This window comes from Ornithorhynchus anatinus, chromosome 2, assembly GCF_004115215.2.
Source record: "Ornithorhynchus anatinus isolate Pmale09 chromosome 2, mOrnAna1.pri.v4, whole genome shotgun sequence".
NCBI classification, from domain to species: Eukaryota; Metazoa; Chordata; class Mammalia; order Monotremata; family Ornithorhynchidae; genus Ornithorhynchus; species Ornithorhynchus anatinus.
In genome coordinates, this window is record NC_041729.1 from 66,696,828 (window position 1) to 66,709,156 (window position 12,329).

The following is a 12,329-nucleotide window of genomic DNA, read 5'->3' on the forward strand; positions in this document are numbered from 1 at the left end:
GGCTTCATTGGGGAAGGCCTTTTGGAAGAGATGTGCTTTCAATAAGGCTTTGGAGGTGGAACGAATGATGGCCTGTCGTATCTGAAGGGGAAGGGAGTTCCTGGCCATGGTGAAGAACTAGTCAAGGAGTTGGTGAAGAGACAGATGAGATGGAGGTACAGTGAGTAGGTTGGCATTCTAGGGCTAGCTGTAGTAAAAAAAAAAAAATCAACAAGTTAAAACAGAAGGTGGTTTGCTGAGTCAGTGCTTTAAATCCAGTGAAGGAGTTTTTGTCTGGTGTGGAGGTGGGCTGGCAACCGCTGGAGGTTCTTGAGGAATGCGGAGCTGGTGACTGAACAATTTTTTTTAAAAATGATCTGGGCAGTCAGGTGAAGTATGGTTTGTAGTGGGGAGAGACAGTTGACAGGGGAGTCTTCCAGCAGGCTGATAGAGTAGTCAAGGAGGGATATGATGAGATAGGTGCTCGGCTCAGAATAGTAGCATTTTGGATGCAGAAGGAAAGGTGGAAAGGTGGTGATGCTGTAAAAGTAGAAATGACAGGATTTGGTGACCGAGTGAATATGCGGGTTGAATGAGAGAGGATAGTCGGAGATAATGTCTTAGAGACATTATCTAAGACTAATGTCTTGGAGAAGCAGCGTGGCTCAGTGGAAAGAGCCCAGGCTTGGGAGTCAGAGGTCATGGGTTCGAATCCCAGCTCTGCCACTTGTCAGCTGTGTGACTGTGGGCAAGTCACTTCACTTCTCTGTGCCTCAGTGACCACCTCTGTAAAATGGGGATTAACTATGAGCCTCACGTGGGACAACCTAATTACCCTGTATCTACCCCAGCACTTAGAACAGTGCTCTGCACATAGTAAGTGCTTAAATACCATTATTATAATGTCAACATTACATATTTGAGACAGAAAGAATACTGGTGTTGTCTACAGGGATGGGAAAGACCAGAGGCGGACAGGATTTGGGTGGGAAGATGAGGCGTTCTGTTTTGGACACGTAAACTTTGAGGTGTCAGTGGGATATCCAAATAGAGATATCCAGAAGGCAGGAGGAAATTTGAGATCGCACTGGAAAGAGGTTGGGGCTAGAGAAGTACATTTGGGAATCATCTGTAGCACTGTGGTCACTTTGGTCCTTTCACTTGCTGACACTTTGGGAGTACTTACAACAGTGAGGCAGAGAGGGGTAGGTCGTTAGGGGGACTGTGCTTGCACTCTTCTTGCTTTGTAGCCTTCCTCCTTTTTGGCCTCTGCCATAGGAAACAACCACGTGGTGATGGGGGAGATGGGTCGCGGACAGAATGGCCACGCAATTACTGCAGTGTGTGCACTCCTGTGTGGCCTCCCCAAGCAGTGTGGCATAGTGGCTAGAGCCCAAGCTTGGGACCTGGGTTCTAATCCCAACTCCTCCACTTATCTGCTGAGTGAACTTGGGCAAGTCACTTCATTTCTCTGGCCCTCAGTTCCCTCACCTGTAAAGTTAGGATTAAGTCTATGACCCTCATGTGGGACGTGAACTGTGTCCAACCTGATTAGCTTGTATCTACCCCAGTGTTGAGAACAGTGCTTGACATAGAGTAAAGCATTTAACAAATACCATCATCTCCCACTCACTCCCGCTAAAATGAGGGAATCCTTCCCTCACCCTTAAGACTTGAATATATCTTTAGTACAGCTGAGACATCTTTCATCTCAAATTCTACTAACTCTATCGACTCTATCGTACTTTCCCAAGCACTAAGCATACAGTAAGCACTCAATCAATACCAGTGCCTGAAATTGTCTCCTTTCTTGACAGCTCCCATCTCATTGACACCGCAGTTCAGCACAGCTAAATACTCGATTGTATTCTTACAATCTTTCTAAAATTTTCTCTTCTACCAAGGAGTTACTGAGCAGACACTCAACATTATTTCCCCAAAAGGTAATTTTTTTTATTTTTTTTTATTTTTTTTTTTTACAATTCTCTTCATTTCACTTGTAAATCGGAAGAGGGAGGAAACTTTGGCAACAATGGATCCAACAGTTTTAGGAGAAGAAAGGGATACGACTAGTGTATGCTGTCTTCTCCTGGCTAAAAGCAGTCAGGGAAGAAAAGAAAAAAGAGGCTGGCTGCCTCTGACATCTGAAGGAAAGAATAATGTTTGAGTGAGTATTACTCAAAAGTCAGCAGCAGACTGGTCAAAGAAATGAGAAAAGTTGGAAAAAGAAATGAGAAAAGTTGGAAAAAAAAATTAGGTAAGGAGAAACGAAATGGGTCAGGAAAAATGAAGGAAAAGAATAATAAAAATATAATTTTAAAAAACAAAAAGGGGGAAAGAAACACAAAAGGAAAGCGAGGTGAACAATCAGACTCCCAAGAGTTTCCAAAGAGTGATGAACAGTGACCTTGGAGAAAAATGTATCATTTTAAAAAAATAGGAATGTGGTAGAAATTGGATCAGAAGAAAATACATCATCAAATGGATAAAGAAAGCAAATGATTAGGATATATAGTAGCAAACAAAAGAACTGGTGGAAGAAAAAATAAAGGGATGAATTTTAAGTTGCTTTGAATGAATGAGAAAGCCATACAAATTTGTGCAGAAATGGGATCATTCTTTCTCATAAAATCTGTAGTTTGGAAAACATAAATCATTGAAACAGAAGAGAATAACACCCAATAATGAAATTTGTTTCTGGCAAAATGGCCAGAATTTTTTTTTCCTATCACAACCACCTGTCCTTCAATCAATCAGTAGTACTTAGGTATCTGCTAAATACACAGCTCTGTACATGGGAGAGTACAGTAGAGGTAAAAGATACAATCCCTTGCCCTCAAGAATCTTACAGTCTAATAGGAGAGATAGACAGAAAGTAATTTACAGATAGGAGGCAAAGGAAACGAGACCGGGCTTGGGAGTCAGAAGCCATGGGTTCTAATCCCAGCTCCACCGCTTGTCAGCTCTGCTGCTGGGCAAGTCACTTAACTTCTCTGGGCCTCAGTTACCTCATCTGTAAAATGGGGGATGAAGACGGTGAGCCCTTCATGGGACAACCTGATTACCTTCTATCTCCCCCTGTGCTTAGAACAATGCTTGGCACATAGTAAGCACTTAAATACCAACATAATTATTATTATTACTGAGTGCTCAAATGGAGTATATAAAGCAGTATATGCAAAGTGCTGCAGGTACCTCTGGGCATATAAATACATGCTGAGGTGGGAAGAGATGACTAGGGAAGAAGAAAATGAATCACCTTGACAATCTAATATGAATGATAGAATCTATGGGGACAAACAGAGAATCAAAATCCCTTTCTTAAATAAGAATGTGACTTTGGAAGAATATCAGCTACTTGAAAAAATTCATACTAAGTATCTCATATTAAAATCAAATGACTATACTCTGGAATTCAGTCCATGATGGAGGCAGAAGTTTTAGGATGTGCAGACAAATAGTCAATATGACCAAGACACTGGGGGAAATGTATCCATAATAATAATAATCGTGGTATTGGTTAAGTACTTACTAAACCCTAGCACTGTACTAAGTGCCGAGGTAGATACCAGTAAATTTGGTTGGTACAGTGCTCTGCACACAGTAAGCGTTCAATACAATTGAATAATGGAATGAAATTCCATTTTTAAAAAATGACTATTAACATTCAGTTGAAAGAGCACAGGCTTGGGAGTCAGAGGATGTGGATTCTAATCCCGGCTCCACAACTGGTCTGCTGTGTGACCTTGGTCAAGTCACTTCACTTCTCTGCACCTCCGTTACCTCATTTGTAAAATGGGGATTAATAATAATGTTGGTATTTGTTAAGCGCTTACTATGTCCAGAGCACTGTTCTAAGCGCTAGGGTAGATACAGGGTAATCAGGTTGTCCCACGTGAGGCTCACAGTCTTAATCCCCATTTTACAGAGGAGGTAACTGAGGCACAGACAAGTTAAGTGACTTGCCCACAGTCACACAGCTGACAAGTGGCTGAGCCGGGAGTCGAACCCATGACCTCTGACTCCGAAGCCCATGCTCTTTCAACTGAGCCACGCAGCTTCCCCAAGACTGTGAGCCCCATGTGGGACGGACTGTGTCCGTCCCGATTAGCTTGAATCTACCCCAGCACTTTATTACAGTGCCTGGCACATAATAAGCGCTTAATAAATACTACATATAATTATTAAGCTGACTTGCCTAAGGTCATTCATTCAATAGTATATTTCATTCAATAGTATTTCTTGGGCGCTTACTATGTGCAGAGCACTGTACACAGCCGGTGGAGGACAAGAAGATTCAGAACCTGTAAGACAGCAGGGGACACGTCTAACCACTTCACCTTTTATGAGGTCAAATCCAGGTCAAACAGGCCCAGGTTTGAAACAGCTGCTTACCAGGGCTGGATCAACTGCACCTCCCTCTACCCTGAGGAGCTCATCACCCTGGTGGTCTAATAGGGAGAAACCCACATTTAAAAGCCCAGACAGGACATCTGAAATTCCAAGCTTTCCTGATGAATTCCTCATTTCCTCCTTCCTCTCAATCAGTCGATTGTATTTACAGAACATTGTATCTCTTGGGAGAGTACAATTCTCGCCCTCTTGCACTGCCTATGTACTATGTCTGGACCCTTTAACCGCTTGATATTCACCTCACCCTCTCTGCCTCCTGCACTTTTGTATATATATGTTCAATACTCTTCTGCTTCCCCTTCAGAGTGGCACAGTGGAAAGAGGCCAGGCTTGAGAGTCAGAGGTCATAGGTTCGAATCCCAGCTTTGCCACTTGTCAGCTGTGTGACTGTGGGCAAGTCACTTCACTTCTCTGGGCCTCAGTGACTTCATCTGTAAAATGAGGATTAAGACTGTGAGCCTCACGTGGGACAACCTGGTTACCCTGTATCTCCCCCAGCGCTTAGAACAGTGCTCTGCACATAGTAAGTGCTTAATAAATGCCAACATTATTATCTAATTTAACGTCCATCTCTCCCACTATACTGTAAAACCTCCTTGTGGGCAGGGAACACTTCAACCAACTCTGTTCTATTGCATGCTCCCAAGCACTTAATACAGTGCTCTGCAAACTGCAAGTGCTCCCTAGATCCCATTTATTGACAGGATTGATTGAACCCAGGTCCTCTGAATTCCAGGCCCCTGCTCTATCCATTAGGCCATGCTACTTCTCTTGAATACTCCCTGAATTAGCCCAAAAGAAAATACGAGTGGCAAAAGTTAGTTATTATTGCTCCTTTCAAATGTGAACTTTTAACTTGAACTTTTATTAAGTTGTTTTCCAAAATGGGTCTTTATAGGAAAACAAGAGTTTAGAAAGCTCTTGAAAAATCCACAAGGGAAATGATTTTTATACTCAGAAGTCACAATGGAAACAAAAGACTCCTTCCTATATGTCCTATTGAAGGAAAACCATTGTATTGTCTCCGCTGAAACTAAAGGAATGGAATTTTAGAAAAAAAATTCTCACATTAAAACTACAACACATGGTCTATAATCCTATTTATTTCAGTACCTTCCATGATGAGACCATGTCCTTCACAGATGCTAGTTTTCAAAATAATCCTCCCTTCCTTATTTTTAAATAGCAAAACCCAGCGGGAAATGCAATAATAAATATGGCAACAAAAGTAGCGGCAAAATTGAAAACACAATCAGAAATGCTGATCTCAAAATCATTTTACCCTCAATGCCTCAGGAATATTTCATTTAATTGCATTTGTCTCCTAGAGACCAAACTTAAAAGTATCCATGCTGTGAGGATTGAAATATGACTATCAAATCTTTAGGCTGTCCGTTTGTTAAAAAGAGGCTATTTTCTGAAATTCATTTAAATAAGTTCTCTAAAAACAATCGTTTAATATGACAGGAAGTAGAGATTAAATCAGAGTAACAGAATGGAAACTGGCATGAGATTCTGTAATCACTGATGCCCCGAAAAATAATTTTATTCAGCGAGGCATCTGATTTAAATTCACTGGGTAGTACACAGAGACCTATTCTTGGGGATAAGACTGCTTCTTTTCTAGACTATGCTAGCTTCCGAGGGGCTAGTGCCATCCTCCAGGGACAGCTAGATAATTACCTTCAGATCAACATCGCCACAAACTCACAACATTACCGTTGACTTTTCTATGAGTTCATTTCATTCACTTCAGGTCTACATTTTTACAAATAATTATTACAGAATAGGAAGACAGGTTTGTGGTTGAGGAAAATAGGCACATGCCTTCTTCAATTTCTATGCTGAAAATGGTTTATCAATCAACTTCAATACATCCCCAGATTAGGATTCCGAATGGGAAAGGATTGTGACAGACCTTCCTACCAGGCATCTGGGAAAGCATTCATTGGAAATTGAAACTACTCTACCAAATGTAAGCATGAATGACGTTTATAAATAGAATTGCCAAATGTCCCATACATCCAAGTTTGTCCCTTTTTTCATCGTCATGCCCGATTTGCCCATCAATGTCCCTTTTTGAGAAGCAAAATCTCTAACGCCCTGAGACGTGAATTCACCAGCTAGGTTCAGAGAGCTGTTCAAGTCAGATTGCATCTGGTATTTTTAAAAGTGAAATTGGCCAGCTCTATCTAAGCCAATCAATCAGTTGGATTTATTGAACGCTTACTGTGGAGGGCACTGAGTTGAGCAATGGGGAGAGTACACTATAACAGAGTTGGTAGACATGTTCCCTGCCCGCTAAGAGCTTACAGTCTAGAGGTGATAACAGACATTAAAATAAATGATGGATATGTACATTAGTGCCAATGTGGGGTTGAGTGTGGGGTGAATATCAAGTGTTTAAAGGGTAAAAATCTGAGCGCCAGGGTGACGGGGAAGGGAGAGGGAATAGGGGAAATAAGGGCCTATTCGGGGAAGGCGTCTTGGAGCCCTGTCTCTTTTTCAGTACAACAAAATCTCTAATTCAGTATAAGGACCAAGGGAGAGAAGGAAGGAAAAATCAGTCTGAATTAAGAAAGTATCTACTAATGCTCTAAGTGTACTGCTTTATTACCATTATAATATTCTATTACTGCCTATAACTCAAACTTTATGTGGACTGTACAGACATAATTAAGGTGACAGTTGAAGATAATCAACAGATCAATAGTAATTATTGAATGCTTACCGTATGCAGACTGTGTCTCTAGATGGTAAGCTTATTGTGGACAGGAAACAAATCTACCAACTCATTTTTTGTACTCTCGCAAGCATTTAATATAGTGCTCTGTGCACAGTGAGGGCTCAATAAATACCAATGATGGTTGATGACGAAAATGCAGAGCACTATACTAAACGTTTGGGAGAGTAAAATACAACTGATGATGATGATATTTGTTAAGTGCTTACTATGTGCTCAGCAACTGAGTAGGCAGCCATGCCCTCTAGGAGTTTAAAATCTAGTAGGGGGAGAAAATCAGGTAAGAGAAGCAGCATAAGACACACTTATTTCATCTAGAAAACTGACAAAGACTGGGGAGATGAAGGGTAGACTGGATCAGAGTTTCCCAATGGCTAGTAGAGTGTTGTGCACAGAGTGAGTGCTAATAGATACCATTACTGCTATTACTATGACTACTAAAGCTGTGACTACTACTATTACTACTACATTATGACAAGTATTACCACTAGTACTGATTACTACTACTATTACTGACTAGTTCTACTAATATTATGATTATTATTACTATTATTACAACTACTCCTACGACTGCTGCTCCTATTACTATGCCTCCTGCTCCTCCTATGCCTCCTCCTCCTCCTTCCCCCTCTGAGGGATGTTATGGGATGATTTGGGGATTTGAAGTAAAAATTACATCTTGACTTTCTCCCATAGCCCCTGCTATCTCTTTTCTCCTCTGCTCTCTCATTTGACCCTGCCCCTTTCTCCACTCTACTCCCCATCCTTTCTCTATGCTTTGAAGCTGCCTACGTGTTGCGGGCAGGGAACGTCTCTGCTAACTCTGTTCTGTCTTTCCTACTCCCTCTCTCTTCTTCATTGCCAATGCACTTGGATCTGTACCCTGTAAAGTGCTTGGTCATCATCCCACGATCAGTCTCACAGGACTTACGTACATATCTGTAATTTATTTTAATGTCTGTCTCCTCTTCTAGACCACAGGGAACATGTCTACCAACTTTGTTGCATTGTACTCTCTCAACCCGACTCTGCACACACTAAATCCTCAACAAATACCATTGACTGATGGATCGACTGACTGGTCCAATGTCATATTGCTTTTGTGACCTCAGGCCCTGGAGGATACCTAAGGCCCTGAAGATCAGGCAACAGTGTAACTCTTTCTTCTGAATCAGTCATCAAACTAATTTGGGAGTTCCTGAAGGTTTTTAGGTGTTTGATGTTTTCATCACTGGAAAGCTCATGGTCCGGAAAGATGGTCTTCAGGGCAGAGCTTTCTCAAAGAAGAGTATACCAATCAGCCATTCAATCCTATTTGAACTCTTACTATGTGAAGAACACGGTACTAAGCACTTGGGAGAGTAGAGTAGCCAGAGTTGATAGACATGTGTGGCTCAGTGCAAAGAGGCTGGGAGTCAGAGGTCATGGGTTTGAATCCCAGCTCTGCCAGTTGTCAGCTGTGTGACTGTGGGCAAGTCACTTCACTTCTCTGTGCCTCAGTTACCTCATCTGTAAAATGGGGATTAAGACTGTGAGCCTCACGTGGGACAACCTGATTACCCTGTAAATCTACCCCAGTGCTTAGAACAGTGCTCTGCACATAGTAAGCGCTTAACAAATACCAACATTATTATTATTACGTGCCTTGCTCACAACAACCTTACAGTCTATGCCTGGATAGGTTAGGTTACTTGCTGGAAATACCACAGGCAATGCAACTTAACTCCATGCCCTAAAGGTGTCCTCAGAGGAAGGAGACCGCAGACGCTATTCAGCATTAGCACCTTTCTTTCAGCTAATAGCTCTTCAATGAGTTCCTTCCTAGATAATGATATCCCTTTAGTCAGTTTATCAAGTACTTTTGAGAATCCATTCAACAGTCAAAATGAAAAAAAGGGGTGAATTTGGTAAAATCTTATCCCTATTCACCCTCACCTATTTGGTTAAATACAATCTATCTTATTTATTGAGTGCTTACTGTGTGCAGAGCACTGTACTAAGCACTTGGGAGAGCATAATGCAATAATAAACCGACATTCCCTGCCCCAAATGAGCCTACAGTCCAGAGGGGAGACTGTTGTACTCCTCCAAGGTCTCACTACAGTGCTCTGTCCATACCACGGGCTCAGTAAATATGATTGATTGATGGATGATCAAACTAAGGACCTAAACTAATCAGGAAAGAGCTTTGAGAAAACATACACTACTAGATGCCTCTGAAAAGTACAGATGAAACCACCTTCCTCACAAAGAGGAATAATCTTACACGGGTGTGGAGAACTCTTGTGAAGTTCTGAATGTGCTCTCTACCACTGAAGAGGAAGTCCCGCCTTGGGAGAGGAAACGGGCCAAAATGGGGACGACATACACAACCGTGGGCCTTTCTTTTAGGAAGTTGCCTCCACAAGTCAACGCCACAAAAGAACAGAAATACTGAGAGCAGTGTTGAGTGCCTGAATTTGTGCATCAAGAGATGAGAGGCTGATGTTCCATCTTTTCGACTACTGAACCAGGGTCCATCACTGTCCTTTAAATTAGGAAAATTAGGGATTATGCAGGAGTTGATTTGGATTTTCTTTGTGGATGGAAACATCTAAAGCACGGTTGCTGAAGGACAGTTACAAGAGATGGCACTGACATGTTTCAGAAGAGCTTCAGTAAGAATCTCTAACAGGATCTAATATCCTGCATGTAAATGTTTGGAAAGTTTAATATAAACCAGTCTTCTCTAAACATACAAAAGTAATTTATACTGTATTCAATTATTGTTATAGATGTTTCTGGACCTAATATTGTATGTTAACAAAAAATTCACTTAATTCTAATGAATGGTATTACTTTGATGATCATATGGCTCAGAACAATTTTGCACAATGAAGAGGAATACTTTGCCTGAGCTGCAAAATTATGAAGGCAAATGTTCCCTGGAGACTTTCCTTTAACTCAATCACTGTCTTATGCGACCCATACAAAAGACAATCTGTTACAGGTCATAACTTATTTCTGTTTCCATATGTGCTTATTCACGTGTGTCACAACAGGTTTATTTTTTGTTTTCCCGAAGTCTGAAATTTAATTAGCAATAATGCATTTGCTCTCTCACCAAAATGGAAAAAAAAAATTGACCTTGATCTATGTGTTTTACAGAGGAATTTAGGGTTTTCTTTAAAGGAAAAGGGTGAAAAATGCAGTTTTTATAAAAGAAAAACATATTTGCACCTGCTTATAAAATATTTAAGTTCAAATATACAAATTCAGAGCCACTCGTGTTTCTCCAATTAGAGTTTAATTAGAATAAGAACTAAATTAAAATATACTTTGTTAGTTCATTAGCCTAGGTATATGATGCTGACAACAATTTTCCAGATAACTCACAGGTATTGAAGCGCATCATTTGTTTAGTTATGCCAACACTATTTATAGCCATTTTCCCATTTGAAGCTACCGGTATTCCCAACAGAGAAAAATATAAAATCCAAGGTTCTTTCAATTTTATAGCAACGGGATCCATATTTATTAAACTCTAAACAGTTTCTTGCCAAGATGAACATGCCGTTGTGAGATTCTTATTATGGCCCTGTACACGTCCAACACACCGCGATGGCACTGTTGGAAAAGTGGAATGGAATGACCCTCATTATAAAGAGACAATCTTCCTTTGATGGCAATAGCGCTCCTCAACAGGGCTTCCAAACCATCAAGAAGGAGGCCTTTCCAGACAGAGAAAACTGGCTTGCTTTCCTGTGGTATTTGTTAAGCACTTACCGTGTGTCAGACACTGTACTAAGCACTGGGATAAATACAAGCTAATCAGGTTAGACCCAGTCCATTCCCCAAGAAGGGCTCACAGTCTTAATCCCCATTTCACCGATGAGGCAACTGAGGTACAGAAATGTCAAGTGGTTTGCCCAAGGTCACAAAGCAGACAAATGAAGAAGCTGGGATTAGAACTCAAGTCCTCACTCCCAGGACTGTGCTCTTTCCACTAAACCATGCTGCTTCTCTGACTCAAGTGTGAGCTTAACCACAACCTTTGAGGAAGTAACCTCTGCAGACAAAATCATGAAAAATGGAAAAGAGTGTATATTTCATGAGATTTCCAGAAAGCTACCAGCCCTAGATTGTAAGCTGATTATGGGCAGGGAACGTGTCTGTTTATTGTCATATTCTACTCTCCCAAGCACTTAGTACAGTGCTCTGCACACAGTAAGCACTTAAGCACTCCATCCATACAGCTGAATGAATGAATGTCTGTATGAGTCTTTTTCTCCTTTTTTCTTATTTTTTAATGGTATTTGTTAAGTGCTTACTATGTGCCAGGGACTGTACCAAGCACCTGGGTGGATACAAGATAATCAGGTAGGACACAGTCCCCCTCCAACAGGGAGCTTACAGTCTAAACTGGAGGAAGGAGGATTTAATCCCCATTTTACAGATGAGGTAACAGGCACAAAGAAGTTACGTGTCCACACAGGTCACACAGCAGACAAGTTAGCAAAGCTGGGATTGCCACCCATGTCCTCTGATTCCCAGGCCTATGCTCTTTCCATTAGGCCCAGGCTATGTCCACATTGCTTTCTTTATGGAAAACTTAGAAGATGCCACGAGACTTGAAAGATGCCAACATAGTCATCATTTCTAAGAAAAAAGAGTAGAGCACTGACTGTAGAAACTACAAGGGATTTTCCCTGCTTTCTGCTACAGGCAAGAAGCTAGCCAGAATCCTTCTGAGACAGACTGGAAAAGAACATAAGAACCCACGCACTACCCAAAGAAGTAATGTGGCTGCACATCTAACGGCAGCTAGGCAATGCCATGGGTCAGGAAAGTGTCGAGAGCCAACACCAAGACCTCTATATTGGACCCACTGATCTTACAAAAGCATTTAAGCATTTAATAAAGTCCTCTGCACACAGTCAGAGCTCAGTAAATACCACTGATTTAACACCATTAATGGGCCAGGGATCTGTAAACTGCTAAGTAAATTTGGCTGTCCAGAGAAATTCACCCAAAATCCCAGCAGCTGAATGACTGAATTGTTGGTAGAGTCAGAGTTGAAGGTGCACTGTTCATTCAGTCATATTTATTGAGTGCTTACTGTGTGCAAACTACTGCACTAAGCACTTGGGACACATTCATTCATTCAATCGTATTTATTATATGCAAAGTACCATGCTAAGCGCTATACTAAGTG

The 12,329-nt window shown here is 41.3% G+C and overlaps 1 protein-coding gene and 1 long non-coding RNA gene across 4 annotated transcripts in view; one reads left to right on the top strand and one right to left on the bottom strand.

Moving 5' to 3' along the window:
* The window catches only part of PACRG (parkin coregulated), a 495,432-nt gene that overhangs the window by 376,334 nt on the left and 106,769 nt on the right, over nucleotides 1–12,329 (bottom strand). The window lies entirely within an intron of this gene.
* LOC103165763 overlaps nucleotides 1–12,329 on the top strand; it is a 55,899-nt gene that overhangs the window by 4,790 nt on the left and 38,780 nt on the right. Inside the window, exon 2 of one of the 2 annotated variants that reach the window (XR_484662.3) lies at nucleotides 1,797–1,922. The exons of the other annotated variant lie outside the window; for it this stretch is intronic. This is a non-coding gene — a long non-coding RNA (uncharacterized LOC103165763). The remainder of the gene's footprint in view (nucleotides 1–1,796; nucleotides 1,923–12,329) is intronic. 2 annotated transcript variants of the gene reach the window in all.